Source organism: Cygnus olor, chromosome 1, assembly GCF_009769625.2.
Source record: "Cygnus olor isolate bCygOlo1 chromosome 1, bCygOlo1.pri.v2, whole genome shotgun sequence".
Taxonomy (NCBI): Eukaryota; Metazoa; Chordata; class Aves; order Anseriformes; family Anatidae; genus Cygnus; species Cygnus olor.
The window spans coordinates 1,932,639-1,946,553 of record NC_049169.1 but is presented as its reverse complement, the minus strand read 5'-3'; the positions used below and the strand labels follow the sequence as shown (position 1 = coordinate 1,946,553).

At 49.9% G+C, this 13,915-nt stretch overlaps 1 protein-coding gene across 1 annotated transcript in view; it reads left to right on the top strand.

The window, feature by feature from the left end:
• Nucleotides 1–553: 553 nt before the first annotated feature.
• LOC121060843 (collagen alpha-1(VII) chain-like) overlaps nucleotides 554–13,915 on the top strand; it is a 95,118-nt gene continuing 81,756 nt past the window's right edge. The window contains exon 1 of the mRNA XM_040538987.1: nucleotides 554–798. The gene's annotated coding sequence lies outside the window, so the exon portion shown is untranslated. The remainder of the gene's footprint in view (nucleotides 799–13,915) is intronic.

Here is a 13,915-nt window from a genome sequence, read left to right as displayed (position 1 = left end):
CTGCTGGATTGCTGTGGGGTCCAGCTCCTTTGGCTTTGATGGGTGCAGGACATGGCTGAAGTCCCTTTTGGGGTCATTTCCCAGATATTCAAATCCGGGTGCTGAACACTGAAAACACCCCCTTTCCCTTTGCCTCCCTGTGCCTCAGTTTCCTGTTGCCTGTTAGTAGCAATGCCAGCATCCTCCAGAAGAACACATCTAAGGCTGTCTTTTAGAAAACTGTGGTGGTGTGTGATGAGACCAAGTGCAATCACGGTTTTGTTTGAGCTGTCTTGACCCACGCCCCTCCGTGCTATCCCAGCACCCCCCCAGCAATGCCAGACCCCTGCACTTGAACCACAAATTAGCTTTGCACCCTGCCCCTCGCATTTCCATCCCCTCCAGGGCTGGAAAACCCTTTGGCCGCCTGCAAACAGAGACTCCCCCCCGCTTCCCCAACCCTTTCCCCAAGCCGGCCCCTTTCCTTTTCAAACATCCCACTTATTTTATTATTATTTTGTGCCCACGAGGTAAAGATTTTTTTTTTCCTCTCCCCTCCCTTTCTCCCCCTTCCTTCTCTCGCGCATTCCTGCCCCGAAAGCGTGCGGGGCAGCATCCCCTACCCGGCGCTCGTCAGTCCCAGCTGCCGGCCGGTGGAGAAGGAGCTGGAGCTGGAGGGGGGGATGCCCGCAGCAGCCCCTCCTCCTGCCTCATAACTTCTTCCAAGCGTGCAAGGAGTTTCACAGCAGCCGACGCGGTCGCCCACTTTGGGGGCCTCTTGCCCATGGGGAGCAGCCAACGTGCGGCGGCTTTGCCCAGGTAAGTGGTGCTGGCCGCCTGCAGCTGTCTGTCTGTCTGTCTGCCCAGGTGTCGGGTTTTTGTAGGCTCAGCACGCACTCGGTTGTGTTTTTCCCACTCTTCCCGTTCTCGGGTTGCAGCTGAACGAGACGCGGCGTGAGAACGGGCTGGGGGCGATGGGGAGGATGAGGGGGCTGCAAATTGCTCCCCCAAACTTCCCGGCATTGCACGAGCAATCCAGAGGATCGGGGTGCCTGAGATGGCCAAAACCTGTCTGCGGAGTGAATTCTGGGGTGACTTCAGGCTCCCCGTGATGGGAAGAGGCTCGGTGGCATCAGCCAGTCTCGGAAGCAGGGAGAGGTGGGGAAGAAGCACTGTCATGTGCAGCACATGGTGGCTTGTCTTGTTTTTTTATTTGTTCTTTTTTTGAGGCTTTCTGGGAGGAATTGGGTTCTTGTTGCCTCCTTTGTTGTGCTCAGGGGGTCCAAGCATTGCAGCGGGCAGAATACAGCCCCAGTAAACTTCCCACCTGTGGAATAAGGAGCTATATTTTTTTCTTTTAATCTTGTTCAATTGGATTGTGTGAGGTGGATGCTGGTAAAACAGCAAGTGCTGAAAGCGAGTCCTGGATCAAAGCTGTAACAACAACAGAGCAGACCCCTCTGGGACTAGTTATAACTCCAGACAAAATGAATATTTCAGCAGGTTATGGGAGAAACAGCAGAAGGGGTTGGGCTGAGGCAGATCCTGGCTGGGGAAGCCAGATCCTTTCAAGGGAGACGTTGCATGCTTCTGTGCTGGGTTCTGCTTTCCTACAGCTGGACCAGACCAGGTCTGCTAAGATGTAGAGGTTGTAGGGACCAAGAACTTGCAATGAATGCAGTGACCACTGGGATGCAAGCTGTGCGTATGCAGCTTTGTGTGGTGGGTCTGCTCTTTTCCTGACCAGCAACAGGTCCCAGCCCAGGCTTTCCATCCCTAGTGGCTATGGTGACCCAGATCCTTCAGCACCAGTCCACCACTTCCCCCTATAGCTGCTGAAATGACATCTCGTGTGGAATGGCAGTGATTAACAATTTCATTTGGCTGCTATCCACTGCAGGCCCAAAATAATGTAATCTCTGCTTGCAATCAGGAATTACAAGGAAGGGCCTTTTTTTTTTTTTTTTTTTTTTTTTTTTTTTCCTCCAGGGAGAGGAGAAAATTAGCCACCAGCAGATGATTCGTGGGGTGTCTGAGAAGTCTGCGTGGCTCTAACAAGGAGGTTGGGTTGTAGGACAGAGCCTGCAGAAACTGCTCTGTGCGTGCCATCCTTCTGCGGGTTGGAAGGAGCAGTCCTGCCCAGAGAGGGGATGGACGATGCTGTCTGGGCTCCCCAATGCTCCTGCAAAGTGGCCCCTCTGTAGGCCTCTTGCTCCTCTTCTCCACTACCCCGAGCAGCATCAGGTCAGGTTGTGCATGGGGTGATGTTCTGGGCTGGGAGGTGCTTGGGGTTGTTCGAAAAGATGGCGTGTGCATATGGGGATGCATCCTCACCTGCAGGTCCTGGCCCAGTCCTACAGGCATTAGAAGTGTGTGTGATGTTTATACGGTGCAGGGCTGGGGATGGTTGGGGTGATGTTTCCTCTTCAGAGGCTGTTTGAATATTGACCGTGCAGGGGTTTCTTGCTGGGGCAGCTCCATCAGCTCTCCCTGGTCTTAAATACTGGTGTGCTGGGGCTCTTGGCTGAAAGAGGGCTTATGTGCATGAAAGCTTGTCTGCTTTTTCCACCTAGTTTCCCAAGCATGACTTCTCATGCTTCGGCTGTTCTCAAGACTTGGTTTGTTCCTGTGACCCTCCTTATTCTAGACAGGGGACAAAGGAAAGAGGAGAAATGCAGGAGGACATCTCCAGCTCCTTGTCAGGCCATGGGGACCCCTGCCACAGGTTGTGGTGTGGGCAATGGGTCCCCTCGCCTATAGAAAAGGTCAACCCATCATCATCCCAGGCTTTGCAGGCCTGGAACCATGGCTAGAGGGAGCCAGGGTGAAGATGTAATTTGGGAGGCCTTTTGAAAAGGAAAAGGATTTCCCTGGGGACACCATAACCGGCAGGGACTGGGGCAGTGCAGGTCTGCATGAATGGGAAACCTTTTCAAGCAAGCCAGGAAAGGACTGATGAACATAATTGCTGTGTGTGACTGTTTGCTGGGATGAGTGATGTTTTGAGTTTGCTGCAGTGCCCAAGAGGTAGTGAATGTGGTGGTGAGATGGGGGTGATGTGTTCATCTTGGGCCTCAGCGTTAAGTGGAAAGAAAGCAGTAAAGAAGTCCATGTAGTGGTGAGAGGTTTGTGTCCAAATCTCCCCGTGGGCCCCATGGGTTGGTTACTGAGGGCTCCAGGACTGGGTGCTCTTGCCGTGCTTGGGAAATTGGTGCCTCTGGCTCAGCCTCTTCAATTCACCATCCGTATGTCCTTTAAATCCTTCTTCCATGGGGTCTTGAAGGGAGCACAGACCCAGCAGTGACTTCCGTGAGAGCTGGGGGGAGCAGGGAGAAACATCCCAAATGGGTTTAGCTGCATCTGCAGGAGCTGTGGTGGGAGCTTCGTGTGGTGCTCCACAGGAGCGAGTAGAGAAGGTAGGCCCAAGTCACCAGGACACTCTGGTGGCAAGGCCCAGCCCACATCCTTGTGCCAAGGAGAAGTGCTTTTGGGAAGGTTTGTACAATTCACCCATCGGCATAACCCTCAGTCACCAGCACCTCGCCAACTGATTTTGTTTGTACAGTCAGGCCATAAATACCGAACCTGACTAGATGGACACGGGAAGCCAGTTCTCCCCAAACCATTAACACCAGTTTATGGTGGACATAAAATATGATTGCACCAGAGGGCAAGATGTAGAGATTAAAAAAAAAAAAAAAAGAAAAAGAAAAAGGGAAAATGATGAATTATCCCAGCGCTGCCTGTTCAGGGAGATGTCTGACGGCCACAACGCCCTTGCTTCAATGCCTCAGCAATTCCAACAGTGCTGTGCGTGAGACTTAGGGGATGAAAGTTCAAATCAACATGGCCTTGCAGTTTCACCACCTCAGCAGCACGGAGGTGTCATGGGAATGTGGGAAGATGCATCTGCTAAGGGGTCCACTTAATGGAAACTGAAGCTGAGACTTGTGGTGGCTCCATCCTTTTCAGAAGGGCCTGTCAGCGCAAGATGGTGGCTAGTATCTGCACCATGGTCATGCCAAGAGACCCAGGGAGGATTTGGGGCCCATCCTTATTGTAGGGGATCATCTTTTATAGTGTGGTGGGGAGACCTGGTTTCATGGGACCCCACAGAGGTTGTCTCCTGTCCAGGGTGGCATGGGGTTAGGCTGCAGGTGCTGGGGGTCTCTGTGGGGCTGCATAGGGTAGGAGGGCTTGGAAGAGGAGATTGGCAGGGTCAGGGGTCCCAAGGAGGAGATGGGGGTGTGCAATGCAGGATGGGGGACAGGGGCCTGCACGTCCCATGCACAAGTCCCCCTTCCACTGCTCCAAAACACTCAGCCGTGATCTTTGTTTTGCCAAGAGCGACGCGAATCTGTTGGGGGCAATGAAACAGCGTTGGCCCCACGACAACAGGAATCGGCCTGCTGCAAACCAAGAGACTTCCCCTTACAGAGAATGCAGGACCTGGGCTAGGATCTTTTTTCTGTGTCCCCTCTCCACTCAGTCGTGCGAAGGGGCACTTTGCAATGCCGGCGGCCTCCTGGACAGCAGCCAGCCTGCGCAACCTGAGCGATGCAGGCCTGGCTGCCGGCCAAGCAGTCAATCAGTTGAACAATTGACTTCCTACCCTCTCCCTTTTTTTTTTTTTTTTAACCCTCCCTACCTATTGATCTTGTCTGTAACATCCGCGTGCCCAAGCTGAGTGCTAAAATGGATGGAGGTAGCAGGAAGGAGTTGAAGTCGTTTTGGTTCCCTGTTTCTGGTGACATATGCAATGACTGTTTGACCATTGCTATGTGTCTGTCTTAGCTTTTTCAGTTGGCTTTTTTCATTTTTCTTTTTTTCAAATTTTTTTTTTTTCATTTTTAAGTAGGATTCACACTGTGATGCTTGTCGTCTGGTGCACACCTAGGTGCTGCTGGCGGAGACTGGAGGAGGATCAGCAGCCCCATTGGGAGGCCACTGATTTGCTTCATGTGGACTCTGAGCAGTGGTCTCCAAGCAAACCTCTCCTGTAGGGTTACCCACCCCAAACTTTTACTGCCCTCTTTGCCTGTTTTGGGGGGCAAGGAGAGGCTGGGGGCGGGCAGCAAACCCTCCTTTGCTGCTTGTGACGGTTACACAGGCAAAATCATCACTGCCCTCCAGACAGGGCCTCTTGGAGAGGAGGAAGGAGCCTGGCTGGAGACGATCTTCACAGCCACCATCCGACTGCAGCTTTCTGCTTGGAAAGTTTTCTAGGTTTAGCTAAGATATTTTTACTATTGTTAATGTGAAAACCTTATGTGAGGAAGTCACCGCAGTGTGGAAGAAAGCAGAGGGAGGGTCTAGCTTTCATTTCCCTGTCTATAAGGCATCTTTCTGCTTTTCTCCCTGGTGTTTCTAAGCTGAAATGCTCCGTCTGGTGGTCTGAGGTGCTGCTTGAGTAGTTTCTGCAGACAGGGGAAGGTGGCAAAACCCACCCCAATGGGATGTGACTCTGCAAGTTGTCCTGTACTGGGGAAAAGATGTGACCAGCCAGTGATCTCCAACTACTTGTCACCTTTTCATCAACCTTACTGCCCTGTCCCCAGTGGGGAATGGCCAAAATGGCCATTGAGGCCTCTCCTCAAGGAAGTTTTGCCCTTAAGTGGCTGCTTCTGTGCAAATCATAACCCATGCTTTACTCTGTGTTATGTGACCTTGTTGTGAACGGCTGCAAGAGCTTGGAGGATGTTGGAGCTTGTCCTGGCTTCAGCTAGGATAGAGTTAATTTTCCTCCTAGTAGCTGGTAGGGTGCTGTGTTTGGGATTTAGGATGAGAATAATGCTGATAACACGCTGATGGTTTAATTGTCGCAGAGCAGTGCTTACACTAAGCCAAGGACTTTTTAACTTCTGTCTGTCCTGCAAGCGGGCATACTGGGGGTGCAGCAGGAGCTGGGAGGGGACAGACCCAGGACAGCTGACCCCAGCTGGCCAAAGGGGTATTCCATCCCATATGGCTCCATATTCCCATATCCCATATTCCCCCGACCAGCTGCTCAGGGATAGGCTGGGCATCGGTCAGCAGGAGGTGAACGTTGTGCATCACTTGTTTGTATACATTATTATTATTAGTACTATTATTATTATTTTCCTTTCTTTTCTGTCCTAATAAATTGTCTTTATCTTAACCCACAGGTTTTCATTTCTTTCTAATTCTCTCCCCCTTCCCAGAGAGGGAGGGGAGAGGGTGAGCGCATGGCTGTGTGGTGCTGAGCTGCCCGCTGGGTTAAACCGTAACAGCGCTGCACTACAACCTGGTGGGTAGGGAGAGGACGGGTCAAAAAACCTCCCCACACCACGCCTGCCACCCGGGGTAGAGCTGAAGTCAGCCTTGGCCATGCTCCGACCTACCGAGATGTTAATGTCTGCTTTTATACCTGGCTGTCCCCACCCTGGTAACGTTTCTTGGGGAAACATCAGCTCTGGGGTCCGAACCTCAAGCTGGTGGGACTAGGTGGTTGGCAGCCCTTGTTGGTCACTGCCTGGAACAAACCAGGCACGTTCAGTTGGGTGCTGAAGCAGAAAATAGGCTTCCTCCAGCTCGCGCTTCATCTTCTTTTATTGAGCAGCCTCATAGGATCCCCTCCCTTTTCTCCCCATCGTATGTTAAACACTGCTAGGCAGTGCAGCCCCTTTAAATCTGGAAATCAATGGTATTTATTAAAAAAAAAATAACACCAACAAAACACTTTCTCAAAGCTCTTGCTCTGAGAGAGGGAGGGGAGCCGTTTACCCGTTCTGCAAAGAGCAGCAGTTTCTCATGGTTGCTGACGCTGCTGTTTAAACAGGCTCCGTGCTGCAGCGTGGGGGTGAAAATGCTCTTTTTGTTGCTTTAAAATGTTCCCGTTTCATGGCAGATTCACCTGGAACAGGCAGGGCAGATCCTGTGGGAGGGGAGGACAAATTGATGCGTCCTGGGGAGCTGCACCTCTGAGGATGTGGCGGTTGCTGGACCTCCGAGGAGGTCTCTCACCCAACACATCGTGTCACTGTGCCACCACTGATGGCTTCTGCTGTGTGGGATGTCCCAACCCATGCTCCTCTAGCTGCTTCGTGGCTCTTCTGGCTTCCTCTGGGATGTTCATTTGGAGCATCCCCTGTCCCATGATGGTGCTGGACCAGAATTAAAGCTTTGCTCTAAAACCTTGCATGGTTGAATGTGGCCACCTGGGGTATCAGGTCATGGTTGTGATGTGCGCAAAACCTCAGCCCCTCGTGGGCAGAGCTGCAACCACAAGCCTGGGGGGCTTTGTGGTCCCTGTTGCTCTGCAGGGACCATCTCACTTTCTCCTCCAAATCAGTGTGCCAGGACCCAGCACGACTCTTAGGGGATCCCAGCTCCCTTCCCTTCCTCTGCCCAAATTAATAGCCCTGAGCAATCCGGTGTCCTTCCCCATGGCATGGGCAGGACTGGGCTGTGTTGCCCAAACGGTAGAGCAATAGGGGACGCAAGAAAGGAAGCCATGGGGGCTGTGCAAAATGCTCTCCTTGGATGCACCGAGGATGCCCGTGTCCTCCTCTTGGATCCAACCTGCATCACCATGAGGGCTGGTGAAGGTGTGAATACAAACATGGAGCTGAAGTTACACAAAGTGTCATTTGGGAAGGGTCTGGGAAGCCATGTGGAAACTCTGGGCCTGTAGGGGGGTTCTGGAGAATTCATCTGCTTTGGTTTGCCCGCCCAGCATCCAACTACAATGCTGTGCCCATGGGGCTAGCACTGTTATGGGGCAACGAGGGGTCTCCTGGCTTTAACCCCCACTTACTGCTCCTTCTTCTTCTGAGAGGTCCGCGTGCACGTGGCATGTCCTGGGCTAGGATGCAAATGACACTGGGGGGCAGGAGGTGCCTTGGGGAGGGAACACCAGTTGCTGCAAGGCTTGCAGGTTGCTTTTGGGAACAACAACAACAAAAAAAATCTGATCACTACTTAGCAGCCCCTTCTCCCAGCTAGTCCAGTGTCGGAGATCTCGGTAATCAGAGCAGGTTTAAAGCACCCTGCCCTGACTCCTCAGGTAGCCCACGTGCTTGGGATCAAGGCACAAATCCCACCTGGCACCCCAAATCTTGGAGCAGGGGAGATGCGTGGGATGGAGGAGAAATGTGAGATGGGAATTAGCTGGGGAAATCTCGTGCTGAGATGATGAGCCACATGCCCACTCATTTTCCAGCTACTCTGTTCGTATGAGCTTGCTTTCCCTGCATTTATTGTAGGGCTGCTTATGAGTGCTGAGCTGAATTGACTGGTTTTCTAGTGGGGATTTAGATCCCAAAGTATCACAGATGGGCAGGAATGAAAAAATAAGACCTCCATGCACCACCTAGGAATTTCTGCTGGCTACAGGACTGTTGGTTGGAGTGCTTAGCACCACGGTCTGACATGGATGCAGTAAGGATGGCCCTGTTCGGATGTGAAAATTTGTTCCTTTGATACCTATCATTAGTGCTTTCAAGAATTTGGAAAATCCCATTTTTCCTTCCTAGTCTTGTGGCCAAAACTTCATGGGAAAATGGTCCCAAAGGGATGTGAATACCTGCACAGGAGGAATGGTCTGAGATGGGTGGACTGGTCCATTCCCAGCTCATGCCAGAGGGAGCCTCTGAGCATCTTCAGCTGGAGTTAGCTCTCCTGAATCACGCAATTAATCCTGCGTGGTTTGGACTGTGTAAGCATAACCCCAGTTAAGCCTGAAAAAGACGTCCAAGGGGTTTTCAAAAAGACTGGGCCGATCCCAGCCCCAGCTCTGGGTTTTGGTGCTGTTTTGAGCCACTGCTTGCAGAGGGAGCATCTCCTCCCCACGGATCAGTCCCTCAGGCTGTCCCCAGGGAGTCCCAAGAGTCTCAGGAGTGTGCCTCCAGATACCAACAAGTCAGTGTGTTCATATTTCCTGATGGAACAGCTCGAATTTTGTATTCAAGTGATTTAGAGAAAAATCAATTGCCATAAAAATCTATTAATTGCATTTAAAAAAAAAAAAAAAAAGGCTGCAAACTTTTGACCCCCTGAGGCTTATTTCTCCCGAGCAAGGAACAACCCATATTTAACCCCATCTCTCCTCCCCTCCAGACCTAACTTCTCCTGGAAAATGTCTCTGACTCCCTGCAGCAAATTGTGCCTGATCACCGGAGAGGGGCTGCGGAAATGCCCCTGACCAGGCTTTTCCATGTGGACGTTTCAAAGCTGAAGGCAAGAGCTGGCATTTCCTCTGCAGAAAATTATGAACACATTTGCTTGCAAAGCTGACGGGCCCTCTAATTGACACCAGCTATTGCATCTTCACCCTGCCTCCTGAGTTTTTTCTTGCCTTGGTTATTTTGGATGTGTTTTTCCTACCATTTAGGGGCTGGCAGTAGTTCTGACCTATTCTCTCCACCTCTGTGAGCCATTAGGATTTACTCCCTGCTTTGTCTCCTTGCTGTTGTGTTAAGCCTCGGGCCCTTGAGTTTATTTTTTTTATCTTGACATCAAAATTCAGTGGTTTGAGTCTGGCCTATGCTTTTGGGTGGACGCCGTCTGTCCCTTTGTTTTCCCCATCCAAATCTCCTGCAAAATTATACGTAGATGTGCAAGGATCTCAGCGACCTGTTAAGTCTGATTCCATCAAAACTTGGGCCTTCTTCATAACCTTTTCCTGCTTCCACATCCTGAAATTCCCATTAATTCTCTATTTAGGCCACTCTTAATGTTTGTTATACATCTCGGCGTGATCTCTCGAGGGGCTGCTGGGACCTTTCTCCATAGGATTTTGTGATGTTCCTGATGATGCTCCAAGAGCACTCATAAGTAGATGTCCATGTGGATTCTCTGCTGGCTAATATAGAGTTGTGCTCAGCCTTCAGAGGGAGCTGCAAACAGGATATCCTTCCTCTGCCCAGCTGGCTGTTTTCAGTAGCAAAATATTTCTGAGTCTTGTTTTCCTCTATCAGAACGGGCTGAAATTGTCAAGATTTTGCTGTGTTGTGAGGCGGGGGGGATCTGTTTGGTTGTGTGATGCTTCATACGGCGGTGGGTGTAGGGACGTGAGTCTACGTGGATCATCTGGGAAGACTGTGCATGCTCAGATGCAGCACTGTCATGTTGGTTTGTTGTCTGTATACAACAGGAATAGCTGTTTGGTATGGAGTTAGCCTCTGGCACCGGGGGATCCTCAGATGGGAGAAGCATGGGGTCCAGCTGGAGGTACAGGCAGGCACCAGCCAGATGAGACTGCAAACCCACTGGGTCCCATCCCTTTTAGACAGACCTTGCTGAGTGGGGTTATTTATTTATCCCCAAATGCGTTGTCAAAAATGGAAAAAGAGTTTATTACAAGCATATACACAGGAAGAATAAACGGAGAGGAACAGCCCAGCCTCTGGCACTGCTGCAAGTTTGCAAGACCTCCTTTTTTCCCTCTTACATCTTGCCAGGCTTCCCACAGCTCTGTCATCTGATCCAGGTGTGGGAAAGGGAGAACCTGCTCCATCGACTTTACAGAGTTTGGAGGCAATTTGTTCAAGGAACTGTAAAACCTGAAGAAGTTGCCCCTATAAATTATTTACCAGAAGCAGTAAAAGATCAAGGACATTGCTGGGATTCCTTGCAAAACCCTGAGGTTTATGGGGTCATTTGCCTGCCCCTACCAGGTTTCTCTAAAGCTCTCTATAGTGGTTTAGGAGGTCTTTGACAAGGCAGATGGCAGACAGTGTCTGCAAAGATGAGCTGAGACTTGCCAGGTTGAAGTTTGCTAACATTTAATGTATAAAATGAGCGGTGAAGTGGCACCAAAGCGAACTGGTGGTTCTGAGTGACCTGAGCTGCCCTGCTGTGCTGATTTCACCCTGAGGGGCAGCTCACAACCCCTTTTAATTCCCCTTCCTCGAAGGGGAAATATGATGGGAAAAAAAGCTCGTGGGGTGAGATAAGGATAATTTAATGAATGGGAAAAGAAAAGAGAGGGGGGTGGAAAAATACAAGCCAAGGATACATGGAAGGAAAGAGATTATACTTCCCATAAACAAGTGATGTTCGGCCACATCTTGGGAAGCAGGGCCTCGATACGTGTAGATTTTTGGGGGGAGGTTGGAGGTTTTCATACCATTGGTGTGATATTGATGCTGTCCCTGCTACAAGCACAGAGCACCGCACTACAGGGGCTGCTGCTGCGGGGAAAGGGACTCCATCCCAGCCAGACCTGGGTTGCAAATGGCAGTCCTCCATTGGCCTTGGCCAATATCACCCCAAATATCACATCCCAAAAGATGGAGTGGCGTTGGCCAACCCCAAATATCACATCCCAAAAGATGGAGTGCATGGGTAGAGGAAGCCCAGGCGTGATCTTGGCCTGCTGTGGATGTGGCTGTGGATCTTGGCTGTGGATGGAGGGAGCTGCAATGGAAGCTGCAGAGCATCCCTTCATGCTCTTATAAATGGCCAACACTGCCCTGTCTTGCCTACAACCCACATTTCATTTACGATCACAGCAGGATTTTGAAAAAAAAAAAAAAAAAAGAAGAAGAAAAAAAGAAAAAAAAAGCACAGGAAGAGGAGAAGCAAGAGAGAAAACTACTAATTTTCCTTTCAACGTTGGAGAATAATGCCCTTGAATTGGGGATCATCTGTAATCTGGATGTGCTGCAGTCATCCATCAAGGGCCCACACTGGCGACACAGCAGCAGGGTTTGGGTGGGTTTTCACAGCTGCAGCTCACTGCTGGAAGGCAGAGCACAGCTTTAACTAAAATGTCAAAAGCCTATGCAAAAAAAAAAATAAAAAATTTAAAAGCTCAACGCAGTCAAAGATTTGCCATGTAAAAGTTCAACATATATGCACAAATGTATGTATGAATTCATGCCTGCTTGTGGGAAATCTGTGGGATCTGGATTATGAAACCCTTTTGCAGCCTTTTCCTCACCTCTGCAATGTGAATTCAAGGCACAGCTATTCTGAGCCAAAGCCTCTCTACACCTACAGGGTGTTCGCATCTGCAGACATTAGCATTTGCTCTCCGAAGGCCTGGGGCTCACTGTGTTTTTTCTTTGTTTCTACAAAGCCTCCTAGGATTTATTCCTTGTATGATTGTTTTCCCATGGCTGGGTAAGACTATGTTAATATGCATTTCTTACTGTATTTGTTCAGTGCTGAAACATTAAATAATATCAGGAAAAACAGCGAAGAAGCACATATCAGATGTTTATCTGCAAAAATGCGCTTTGGCTTAGCCGCCCAAAGTGGCTGCAGAAACTCAGAATTATTTTTTGTTGCTTGGGCCTTTTTTTTTTTTTTTTTCCCCTGCATACATGTGAACTTGGACAGCAAATGCTGAAGATTCAAATGTGCTTTTAGTTCTGGTCTTTGCCCCTTGCTGGCTCCCCGTCGCTCTCAGGGCATCACCACGGCGCATCATACCCCTGTCCCAGCTCAGTGCCCTGGCCAGCGGTGCAGATCCCCTGGGTGAACCTGCTGTAGGATGATGTTGTCAGGTGCCTTGTCATAACACCTGCATCCTAGAGGGGTTTCCTTATTCTCCTTTCAGAATAGACCAGTATTTTCTTGGAATTACAAAGAACTGGGGAGATTGGTCACTATTTAAGCTTTTCTGATTTTTTTTTCATGTTTTGGGCTCAGTCTATCCCAAGGACTCAAGCAGCAGGGATGTTTCCTGTACACGAATATGAAGTATTTATGAAAAACAATGGCTTTAAACTAAAGGAAGGGAGATTTAGATTAGAGGTTAGGAGGAAATTCTTCACTCAGAGGGTGGTAAGGCCCTGACACAGGTTGCTCAGAGAAGCTGTGGATGCCCCATCCCTGGAGGTGTTCAAGGCCAGGTTGGATGAGACCCTGGGCAACCTGATCTAGTCGGTGGCATCCCTGCCCACGGCAGGGGGCTGGAACTGGGTGAGCTTTAAGGTCCCTTCCAACCCAAACCATCCCATGATTCTAACTGGGGAGCCTTCCCCATGCAGACCAGTAAGACCATTAGGGCAGGCTTCAGTGTCAGCCATTGTGATGGACGTCTGCTCTCGAAGGACCTACATTAGCTATCTCAGTGCATACCACATGGCGTTTCTGATGTTATTTTAGGTACAGATAATCCCAGAAGAGATTGTTGTATTTACAAACTAAAATTCTTCACTTGGATTATATTTTGAGCAGAACTGTAGGGATATGAAGGACAGGAGGAAGAGAAGAAGGGAGGAAGGAGGAAACGAAGGAAGAACTTCTGGGAAAAAAAAAATAAAGGTCTCTGCAGGAACATTTCTGGAGGGATGTACATTTGTAAGAGCATTAACACAGAGCTCAGAAACGCATTTGGAGTGCCTTCATGCTCCGTGCTGGGTTTGCTCGTGGTCCAGGACAGACCCTGCCCTATGGAGCAGAGGATTAAATGGGAAGAGAAAAGGGGATCCTTCAGCGATGCAAGAAGGATGCTGGAGCTGAGGGGTGACGGGGGGACCTTGCCAAAGCTGACAACGTGTCTCTTGCAGAAGAGCTGGAGGTAAAACAGTGTTCTTAGGTCTTAGCTCTGCACTTGTGCTGCAATACTTGGTTTCCTAGAAGCTTGTTCACTACTGTTGTTAAATCCTTATTTCAGTGTTTAAAAAACCCGCATTTGGTGGTGTTTTTCTTTTCCTCTTTCTTTTTGTTGTTGTTTTCACTCTGAAGTCACCTCCATAGCATCTAATGGCAGCACTGCACAGAGGTTCTTGCAGGAGGTAAGAAGGAAGGATGCAGCACAGGGTAACCACTGCACGGCAAAGATCTCAATTACATCCAAGTACACCCAGCAATTAGGAGAAGAGAGAGGGGAAATATGAAACAGAAAGCACATTAGGGGGACATCATCCCTGAGGGTCTCAGAATTCAGTGCCACTAGGTGACAGGCAAGGTGACAGCAGCCCTGGTGCCCCTGTGCCTGGACACGTCAGGCTGCTGTGGGCAT